This window comes from Dermacentor andersoni, chromosome 7 (assembly GCF_023375885.2).
Source record: "Dermacentor andersoni chromosome 7, qqDerAnde1_hic_scaffold, whole genome shotgun sequence".
NCBI classification, from domain to species: Eukaryota; Metazoa; Arthropoda; class Arachnida; order Ixodida; family Ixodidae; genus Dermacentor; species Dermacentor andersoni.
Window position 1 is genome coordinate 92,752,125 of NC_092820.1, and position 10,381 is coordinate 92,762,505.

The 10,381-nt window shown below is 45.3% G+C and overlaps 1 long non-coding RNA gene across 1 annotated transcript; it reads left to right on the top strand.

Moving 5' to 3' along the window:
- Positions 1–3,384: 3,384 nt before the first annotated feature.
- On the top strand, positions 3,385–7,821 carry LOC129385703 (uncharacterized). Its single transcript, XR_008613211.2, has 3 exons — positions 3,385–3,611; positions 4,449–4,560; positions 4,768–7,821. It is a non-coding gene; the product is annotated as an uncharacterized lncRNA (long non-coding RNA).
- The last annotated feature ends 2,560 nt before the right edge of the window (positions 7,822–10,381 follow it).

Sequence of the window (10,381 nt, forward strand, 5' to 3'; positions counted from 1 at the left end):
TAGCAAGCACCGCTCAATTCGGCTGCATGCAAATGTATCCATCTCTTAGGACAATCGAATGCTCTTCCTGCTATGAAAGAGTGCGCTCTAAGAAGTATCCTTAAAGTTAAGCTCGACTGCAAAACCAACTTAGGAGTAGTTTCGACAAGAATAATTAGCCTAAAAACTATGAGCAGAGGTAAAAATTTAACCGAAAACCGAATAAAACACTTCATGTTCGTCCGTCTGAGTTTTTGGCTCCGGGAAGTGTCTTCAACATTTAGCCAAAAGATGGCAGTGTGCTTATGAAGTGTGAGAAAATTGTGTATTAAGCCAAGAATATTGTGTAATGAACCAACGAATTTGTACATCATAACTTCAAGAATTGGCATCCTGCTGATTTAGTGAGCATTGATGAGACATCCCGCATATTGCTTCGAAGAGTATAACAGTCAATGAACGACTGAGTAAACCAATCAATGCGCCATTGGGGATGCATTACACACTGAACGTTTTGTGTTGGAATTTTTCTTTCTTTGACATTCTGTTCCACACCGCTTACTGGACACCGTGGTCATGCTGGATATGTGTTGTGTGTATTTCTCCTGCAAAGCATGCATCATGATTCATGACCAAGAAACTACAAGCTACCTCACTATCTGCAAGAACAACGGTTTTCTTGCTTTTACCATGAAAAAATATATATATTCAGTTCAAAACAGCATGTAGAAATCTATATGAATCGTTGCTTTGAACAGACCATACGCATTCAATCCCATAAAACTAACGGCGTCGTGGACAATTCTGTTCACTTTGATTCTATGCAGCACGCAACGCCAAGCAGTGTTATCTACTACAAACGCCACCACTTTATTTAGATTGAATGTTTATGTTCACGCGCTACACCACTACAATACCGCCGAAATCCAAACACCGAATAAGCTGAATGTAGTGTGAGACGCCTACGCAGCGATGCCACGATGACGAATGTGATGTGTGATAGTTCTTGAGGAAGCAATGGGGGTGACAAGTGCATGCACAGAGATGTTTTCAGCTACATTTCTAGCTCCATTTAAGATTCTACAGGTGTTTCGTCGCATTGGCAAGTACCTATTCTATAGTTTTGGTACGGAAAGGGCACGTGCCAGTGGCTCCTACCAAATAAAGTAATTCAGAAAATCCAGAATTAACCAGAAGATTAAATGATTGAAAAAATGCTTCGGATATTAGGCGCTATTTCATCCAAAGGTCGGTGGGTTTTGACATATGTACAAGCCGGCAATATTGGGGGCGAGGAGTTATGGAAACGCCATCTGTCGGAACGCCTCCCTTGCGTAGTATGAGGTATCACGCGGCGCGCTCCTCATGGGTTTCGCTTACGGCGCTCAATAAAAACACCACGCGGCAGCCCTCCTGGACATTTCTGTAAGTACACTCTTAGCACGGTACCTTTTATGGTAACTTGTAATCACGAGTAACTTATAAAATAAAGGTTACATGCGAAATATGTTGATGTTTTAATTAAATGTTCTTACGTATATATATATCTATAGGTTACAAGAGTCAAAATTGACGGATTTAAAGGTTAATTCAGCGCAAAGCGCCTTGTAACCTTTAGATTTTAACCTCTAAAGAACACTGCAGCGCACCAGTGAGGAGACCTACATCATGGATTGGACGTTTGCTGATAAATGTATCCTAATGTGTTTGTCTGCTGCATTTATGATCTGGTTATTACAAACGTAGGACTTCGGCAGTTCGAGCTGTATTCGGTCTTAATTTCTGTCAGCCAAGCAGTTACATTTTTCACGATTTAAAACCAAAAACTAAATCTAGCACGATCGCACTTGCAAGTTCATCTGCGCGCTGTTCTTTGACGACCCTCCATACTTGGCACACAGCCATATTTGAAATATCAGCAACGAAGACTGTGTCATCGAATGATGTGGCGTGAACTGCCTGCCGAAACCCAGCGGTCGAACGTGACGGAAGCCCCCTGCTCTCGCACGCATTCTACCCACAATGAGACAGGCATGGAACATCGGTATTTCAACGCGAGAAACAAAAGCGGGCGAGTTTCTTTAGAACAATGAATATTTTTTAACAAATTTCATGTACGAGGCGAGAAAGAACAGTAGAAGAAAAGCACACGAACGCGTTGGGTCTTTCAGTAAAAGGTTGTTGAAAACATTGGATGGTTCTATCACATATCAATATAATTCAACTTGTCTACTAAAATGTCCCTGTACAGAACCTTTCAGTTGTCTGCATACATTTTCTGCCTTTAACCGGGTTCGTTTCATTCCCTGCACTGCCTTGATGCTGTCAACCAAATATTTTCCATGCCTCAACCATAAGCGTTTAAGATGAGGTTAATAGTTAGTGTGCAAGAAGCGCGTGCCTAAGAAAACCATGCCGACACGCGGTACCAGCTAGGCAGCGTGCGTACATAAGTATAAACGCGCGGCGAGGGAGCTGGGTATGCGGTACGCGCTAGGCGACCGGCGTAACTGCTTTGAAATAGACAACAACCTACATGTCGGCGAACCATTCTGCATTGCATATTAAGCTGCGCCGAAGACTGACACTACAACGACAGCAAATTTAAGTTACAGCACACACGAAACGCGCCAAACGTTCAGTGAAATCAACAGGATGCCGCTACACTCACATAAAAGCGAGCGCCGTCCGCTCCGTTGTCTCTTTAGGAGACATAGACAGATGAAAAGAGGGTTAAATGTGTGAAGCCGCCAACTGAGAAATGAAATCTTTATCACTGTCCAAACATGAAATGCTTCCACCATCACACCAATAACATCACTGGCACCTCTGACATTTATTTCTGTAAGTCATTGCTTGTTTTCATTCTTTTATTCATTTTTGCTTGTGCCTCTAAGTGCCTCTTTCTAAGATGGCGGAAGCGAGCAAGCATCAGCCACACTGGAGTGCGGCCATCCACGGCGCTATCATCTCTCCTCCTCGGTCCAATCGAGATAGCTCGAGTTGCACGCTGGGAAGATCTTAAGCGGGAGCGGGAGGCCAGGCCCCGCACACTCTCAAGTTCAACAAATGGCCACAGAGGGCGAAAAAATCGACCGCGCGCTGCTGCTAATAAAACTAGCATAGTAATATCACTTCGGGATGCTTACGTTAGTTTGAACATTTTCCGCTGGAGGCGCCGTAATAAGCGCAATTTTTTTTTTTGCAAACTTTCGCCTACAATTACCGAAGCACGTTTATTGCATGAAAAAGAGGGCGAAATTATCATTGCTAAATTGATATTGTATTCTTTGTAAGTAAGTTTATTGTTTCTTTGTCATTATAAACGCAAATAGCGTTCAGCATCATCGATCTTTCACGTGACCTCTGGCCTGGATTTAAAATTTTTGCCGGTATTTTCGAGTGCATGGCGGCACGGATTCATTCGTTCGTGCGCTCAGGCTGGTTGCTTCTTTTTCGCTAAAACTAGTTTATTGCGCTTCGATGTCACGCGTTATTTAACCTGGGGTGAAGTGACGTGTTTGCAAGCGGACATGCAAGCCCGAAAGTTGGGTATCGGTCGTGAGCCATTCGGAACACGTCTGCATCGAAACGGGAGCTGGATTCTGGTGCGGCTGACAACGGCAATAACGGTGAGTCGTTTAACACCGCTGCTTGAATCGTTATATAATATTCGTCTCATTAACTTACAGGCGGAGACAAGTTAACGAACTAGATCCTGCACAGCATATGGCAGCCGGGATCCTCCGTTGCTGTTTCCTAAGTAAACCGTTACTTGCGAGGCTGTCGTTATACACACACAAATCAGGAAAGAAAGAGCGATATCGGAACGCGCGCCTCATTTTTAATCTTATTGTAGCCGTGGCCATAGGTGACTGGGTAGCCTTAACAATATACATATAAAACTTATTTTCGAGTCCGCCGGCAACTTTTTTCGTCCACAAAATCGAATAATCCTTTGGTAAAATGATGTGAAAGTACAGAATTTAATGTATTAAACAGTTGCAAGCGTGGTAATTCACTCATATTTCGTACTTGTTGGTTCCAAATGTTCTTGCTGTTCACTTTGGTTTACCGTAGGGCATTTTTGCAGTAGTGCAGCAGTGCATCACGTTCGTGCAGAAAAATAATGCATCACTTCTAATAGCTTCATGACTTTCATGTATTTGCTTGTGGAACCAGCAGTGTATTCTCTTCCAGTGTATAAATGAACGCACAAATGTTCTCATTTGTGATCTTAATAATACTTAAACTGTTTACATGCATTGTATAGTTAGGCAGGCATAAATTTATGGACAATAGCAATATTTATTTAACATGCTGCTTAAGTGCCCTAGAACAGACAGGGTATATTTGTATGTGTTCTGTAGTCGCAAACCATTACAATATATATGTCACACCTTTTTGCATTTCATATTGCAAAATTGTGCTTTTTTCAATTTCTGATTCAGTCAAAATTTCTGTTCCAGACATGCAGTAATGAGGATGGCACCAGTATAAAGCAACACACTCCACACACTAAACAGAAGCTGCTGCCTGCTACAACAAGGCCATTGTGTGGACATTGGCTGCTACTACAAGGTAAACAACATGTGGTTCAGAAATAAGTATGCCTGATATATGCTGTAGTGTCTTGCTAGTCTTGAGATACATGTCGTTTGTTTGCAGCAGAAATGAATGTTTGCTCATGTTTATGGTTCAGTATAATTGGTTCGAACATAAAAGAAAACACACATGAGTTTGGCTAATCTGTGCTGTATCTCATGTGTCACCGTTCTGCCCCAACAGAGTCCATGCCAAGCATACCTTGGTCATCACAGGAGCTCCTATCCACACCAACAGAAAGGGGCTGGAGCTGAATTTGCAAGGCTTTTACACCACGAACAAAGAAGCGCATGCAGAAGAATTTACATGAGATATCAAGTCTGCAGAGCACTGTGTCAAGACTGAAAAGAGCTTCAGCCACCATTCCACCAGCGCGGACAAATTGGCTGAGTCATCCAGGTAACTCAAAAAGGACTTTATGGAAATTCTTCGTCTCCAGATGTGCCTGCAACGTCTGATCAAGCACGGACGAAGCTGGCCAAAAGAGTTCCATCAGTTTGCCCTTAATCAGCTTCCTGGCCATGTCAATTCCATTTGTGCCAAGTGTAATTTTTCTTCTATAAATGCAAGCTTTTTCATTGTCCATTCTTGTTAGAGATCATTCATCCTCATCCAAACATAAAGGTCAACCGATTCTTCGCTGATACTTAATACCAGTCACTGTCTAGTAGCATAACATATTTGTAGCAGTACCTTTTAATGCATGTTGTCATGCACAATTCCTCTCCTGAAATAGCTGATGCAACATCGACATGTTTCTTGCATTAACCTACGCACTGTTTGCTATGCACCATTTTACTTTTCTTGATGTTTTTGGCCTTCAGTGCTTGCAGAGCAGGGTGGCTTCTCTCTTGAATGCAAGCTTTCTCATTTTCCATATTCCTAGTCTCGTTGATGGTTGCTCTTCTTCCTCGATAGCCTGGGTCTTTGCGCAAGCTACACTGAATGATAGATTGCAGAATCTGGTTTTGCTGCCCCACTTGGTTGTGGTCGCCGTGTTCATTTCTCGGATGTGGGGGCCTGCTCAGTTACATTGGTAAGCAGTCTCTCGAGGTAAACATTTGCTCCTGCAGTCCGCACAGCGGCATAGACTCCCAATTTACACACCATGATTCGTGCTCCCCGTTCAGCCTTTCCTGCTGCAGCCATGTGCAAATTGTGCCTGCGGCCTTTCTCAGTCGCAATTAAGCACGAACGGAGACAAGCATACGTGCTTACATGGTCCAACGTGTTTGAAGTTCATAGCCACATGGGTGGAAAGGCCCGCATAAATGGCTGCCGAAGGTGATGCCCACGAAAGCGACTTGTCCATATTGAGACAAAGTGGGACGCCAAATGTGAGCCACACATTAGTGGCCCTCGACAGAAAAGAAACATGCAGGTTGAAAGGAGTTAACGCTAAAATGCCGGATAGTCCATTTCGCTGTGTTGGTTGTGGCAGCAGATGCCTGCATCACCTGATTTCTTCGCAATGGAAGTTGCTCATCTTCAACGGCAACTGTCGGTTCAAACAGGTGCGACGCTCTGTCCAATCTGTTTGTACTGCTGTTTGCCGCTCGTTACCAGACCACCACATGCGACGAAGGCAAGCATTATGCCTGTAAGTAGGCGGCTGAATGTATCCTAAGAGACCCGTGTATGTGAATGCTCACTGTTGCCATATGGTTTGTAGCCAATGTATAACGTATTCTCTGAACACTATGTGGTGAATGACTGCCGTTTATTTTTGCTGTTATCTCACTTGGTTACGGTTGCCGTATTATGCTTATCGGATGTGGGGGCCTGGTCAGTTGCATTGGAAAACAGTCTCTCGAGGTAAGCATTTGCTCCTGCAGCCCGCACAGCGGCATAGACTCCCAATTTACACACCAAGATTCGTGCTCCCCGTTCAGCCTTTCCTGCTGCAGCCATGTGCAAATTGTGCCTGCGGCCTTTCTCAGTCGCAATTAAGCACGAACGGAGACAAGCATACGTGCTTACATGGTCCAACGTGTTTAAGTTCATAGCCACATGGGTGGAAAGGCCCGCATAAATGGCTGCCGAAGGTGATGCCCACGAAAGCGACTTGTCCATATTGAGACAAAGTGGGACGCCAAATGTGAGCCACACATTAGTGGCCCTCGACAGAAAAGAAACATGCAGGTTGGAAAGGAGTTAACGCTAAAATGCCGGATAGTCCATTTCGCTGTGTTGGTTGTGGCAGCAGATGCCTGCATCACCTGATTTCTTCGCAATGGAAGTTGCTCATCTTCAACGGCAACTGTCGGTTCAAACAGGTGCGACGCTCTGTCCAATCTGTTTGTACTGCTGTTTGTCGCTCGTTACCAGACCACCACATGCGACGAAGGCAAGCATTATGCCTGTAAGTAGGCGGCTGAATGTATCCTAAGAGACCCGTGTATGTGAATGCTCACTGTTGCCATATGGTTTGTAGCCAATGTATAACGTATTCTCTGAACACTATGTGGTGAATGATTGCCGTTTATTTTTACTGTTATCTCACTTGGTTACGGTCGCCGTGTTATGCTTATCGGATGTGGCGGCCTGGTCAGTTGCACTGGAAAGCAGTTTCTCGAAGTAAGCATTTGCTCCTGCAATCTGCACAGCGACATAGACTCCCAATTTACACACCGCGATTCGTGCTCCCCGTTCACGTTCAGCCTTTCCTGCTGCAGCCATGGGCAAATTGTGCCTGTTGCCTTTCTCGGCCGCGATTAAGCACGAACGGAGACCGGCATACGTGCTTACATGGTCCGACGTGTGTGAAGTTGGGTGCAAAGGCCCGCAAAAGTGGCTGATGAAGGGGATGCCCACGAAAGCGACTTGTCCATATTGAGACAATGTGGGACACCAAGTGCGAGCCACACATTAGCGGCCTCCGAAAGAAAAGTAACGTGCAGGTTGTAAAGGAGTTAAGGCTAAAATGCCGGGTAGTCCATGTCGCTGTGTTGGCTGCGGCAGCAGATGCCTGGTTCACCCGATTGTTTCGCAGTGCAAGTTGCTCATCTTTAACGGCGACTGCCGCTGCAAACAGGCGGGACACTGACCAATCTGCATGAGCCGCTGGTTGTCGCTCGTTACTAGACCGCCATGTGTGACGACGACGGTGAGCCGTTTACGAGCTCGCGTCAAAGATTCCATTGTATCTCGACATACAAATTTTATTTCTGCTATTGCACGAGAATGTACATACACTGCTTGTCTTCTGCCAATAAAGTCGCACGTTCTGTTCACTCACTTGTGGCTTGTTTGTATGGGCGTCAGTAGAGGCTCTTTGGTCTCCTGGCAATTAGAACGCACCGGCTACGCGGCAGCCGAGGCGGGTACGGCGCGTACGAGCGGATACAAGCGTTACAGTGGCTAGAACGTACACGAGCGGATACAAGCGGCCATATTGAATAATGCTCTAAAAAAAATGCGCATTTCCGCTTCCTGTTTTAGCAACGTCATCTGGCGTCCACCTAGGTAAGTTCCATGCGCTGCCGCTGCTTATTTTCGAACCACTGCGGAAGGTACAGTTTCCCTTCTCTAAAGTTGTTCTTTATTCTATGGGGAGGCTCGGAGCCGGCGGGAGTGGTTAGCGCGCTGTCGTCCTGTCGTTGTTGTAGTTGTCGTTCTGAGACGGCCGTTATATATTTGACTTGTTTGGATACCATCCGATCACCATTGTGTGCTGCCACCACTTGTAGCCTGCAATAGTTATTACCGCTTCTACTGGGAACTCGCGCCATCCGCTGCACCCTCATGCCTTTGTGCAGCAGAGTCCTTTTCGGTGTGTTGCGCGGTCGCTGCAACGAGCCGGGTTGTGAGTGCAAGCGATACACTATTCTGCGCCTGTCGGAAAGTGACAACCTGGTGAGGTGTGACTATTGTGACCACGTCCCAAATGCACACGGATAAATCTGGGTAAGCAGAACTTTTGCTTTTAATTATTTTTAGGTGGATAGTACGTGAATTCTTTATAGTTCGCAATTCAACATTTGACATAGTGCATGCTCTCGCTGCGCGTAAGTGTTTCTGAAAAAAGTTATTGTTGATATATTTGCTTCTTTAAGCTCTTCGATTTACATTGAGCTAAATTCGATGTTGTCATGTTGACATTTTGTGCAAATATTAGATTACACCTCTCTAAAATATTGAGATTGTCGGCGGGATGAGTTGTGTCAGGGCAACTAAATGACCTCAACAATACGTTTCTTGTACTGGCACCGTGCTTTGGGCTGACGTAGTTGATAGAAATCGTTCAGTATTTTACAACTCGCCTCGCGCACCCTCCGTTAGCCATACTGTGGTGGTGCGTGACTGCCCGCGCCCTGGCCTGGAGGTAATCTCCGGTGTGTGCAGAAGTCGGGCAAGCCGAGGCGGCTCGTGGTTGCCTTTCCGCTTTCTTTCGGTGCGCGTAGTGCTGGAGGTCGCGTAATCTCAAAAGTTCGGAGACACGTTGAAGGGAGCAACAAAACAAACGTTCGCTCCCCTCTGCGTTCTTCAAGCCAACTTGATAGCGATTGTTCGCGGTCGTCAAATGAGATATGTTCATTTATGCCTGTGCTCGCGTGACACCATGGTTATTAGTAAGCTAATGATTACTGTTACGGCAGGTAAAACTACGTACCTTAGTTTGAGTAGTGGTCTAATGCTTTGCTATCGCTATTAGTGCTTCGCGTTTTGGGTGAAAATACGTGTTTTTTCTATTTTCTTTTAGTCAAACTGGCCAATAATTTAACATGGGAATCAGTGGTTAGCATTGACTAACTGCGAAGAATGCACAATTCTCTTTTTACCGCAACGTCACCCCTTCTCTTACAACTTGCATTCAAATTTCGCACAATTATGTATAATTATATACAGCGTTGTTCCGGAGAATACATGTTGTATAGCTGTCGCACGAATTTCGCTTACGTACGCGTTCTTTTTTTTCGCCTAGAGCTCTGCAATGCGCTCTGCATTGCTTTGTGAACACTAATGATGTTCTTTCGTTGCGTCTATAATTTCAGAAATGAAAAATACAGCCGAGGCAAAGGCGCAATGCAATGTGCCAGGCACCGTGTCCGAGGCCTCAGTGTCAGATGAAACCGTGGAAGCTTGCACATCTAGTCTCTCCTCAGTACAATATGGTTAGTATAAAGTGGAATGTTAGCCAAAGCTTTTTTGATTGCCTAGTGTATCAAATATTTTAAAGCGAAGCTTTCTTTGCCACTTTCCTCGGCTTTTCCACTGTTGCTGCTGTCGCTGACCTGCACGCGGCGTCGGGGAGTGGTTGAGTACGTAATGTATATAATGTACGCAATGTACGAGAAATTACATTGTACGTGTACATAGTAGGGACGCGGGAGTGGCGTCTGTGAGCCCTTTCCAGCAAGAGCGGCGCGGGCGTCGCCACAATGCCCTCTGGAGCTCTTTAGTCGTCACAATGTCCTCTGGAACTCCTCGGTCATCGACACAATTGCCTCTGAAGCGCTGTAATTACGCGTTAGCCTGCGGTATAAGCGTTGTAGAAGCTGCAGCGCTTTTGTACTCACGTGCAAATTTCCAGAGGGGAGATAGTCAATGGAAAGATAATACAGAGAATGCGTAAAGCCAACGCCCTGACCAAACGGATGAATATTAGCTGATATTCGCTCGTGGCGCCTTGCATACATAGTATGATCGCGGAAGAAGGGAAAGACGCCACCAGAAAGCATGCTTCATTTGGGGTCGCTACTTCAGAGACGTTGCTACTAGACATGGCAACAGTTGCAGGGAAACTGTAAAAATGTTAGTTTAAGAATGAAACGGCACGTTTCTGCTATTTCTGAAA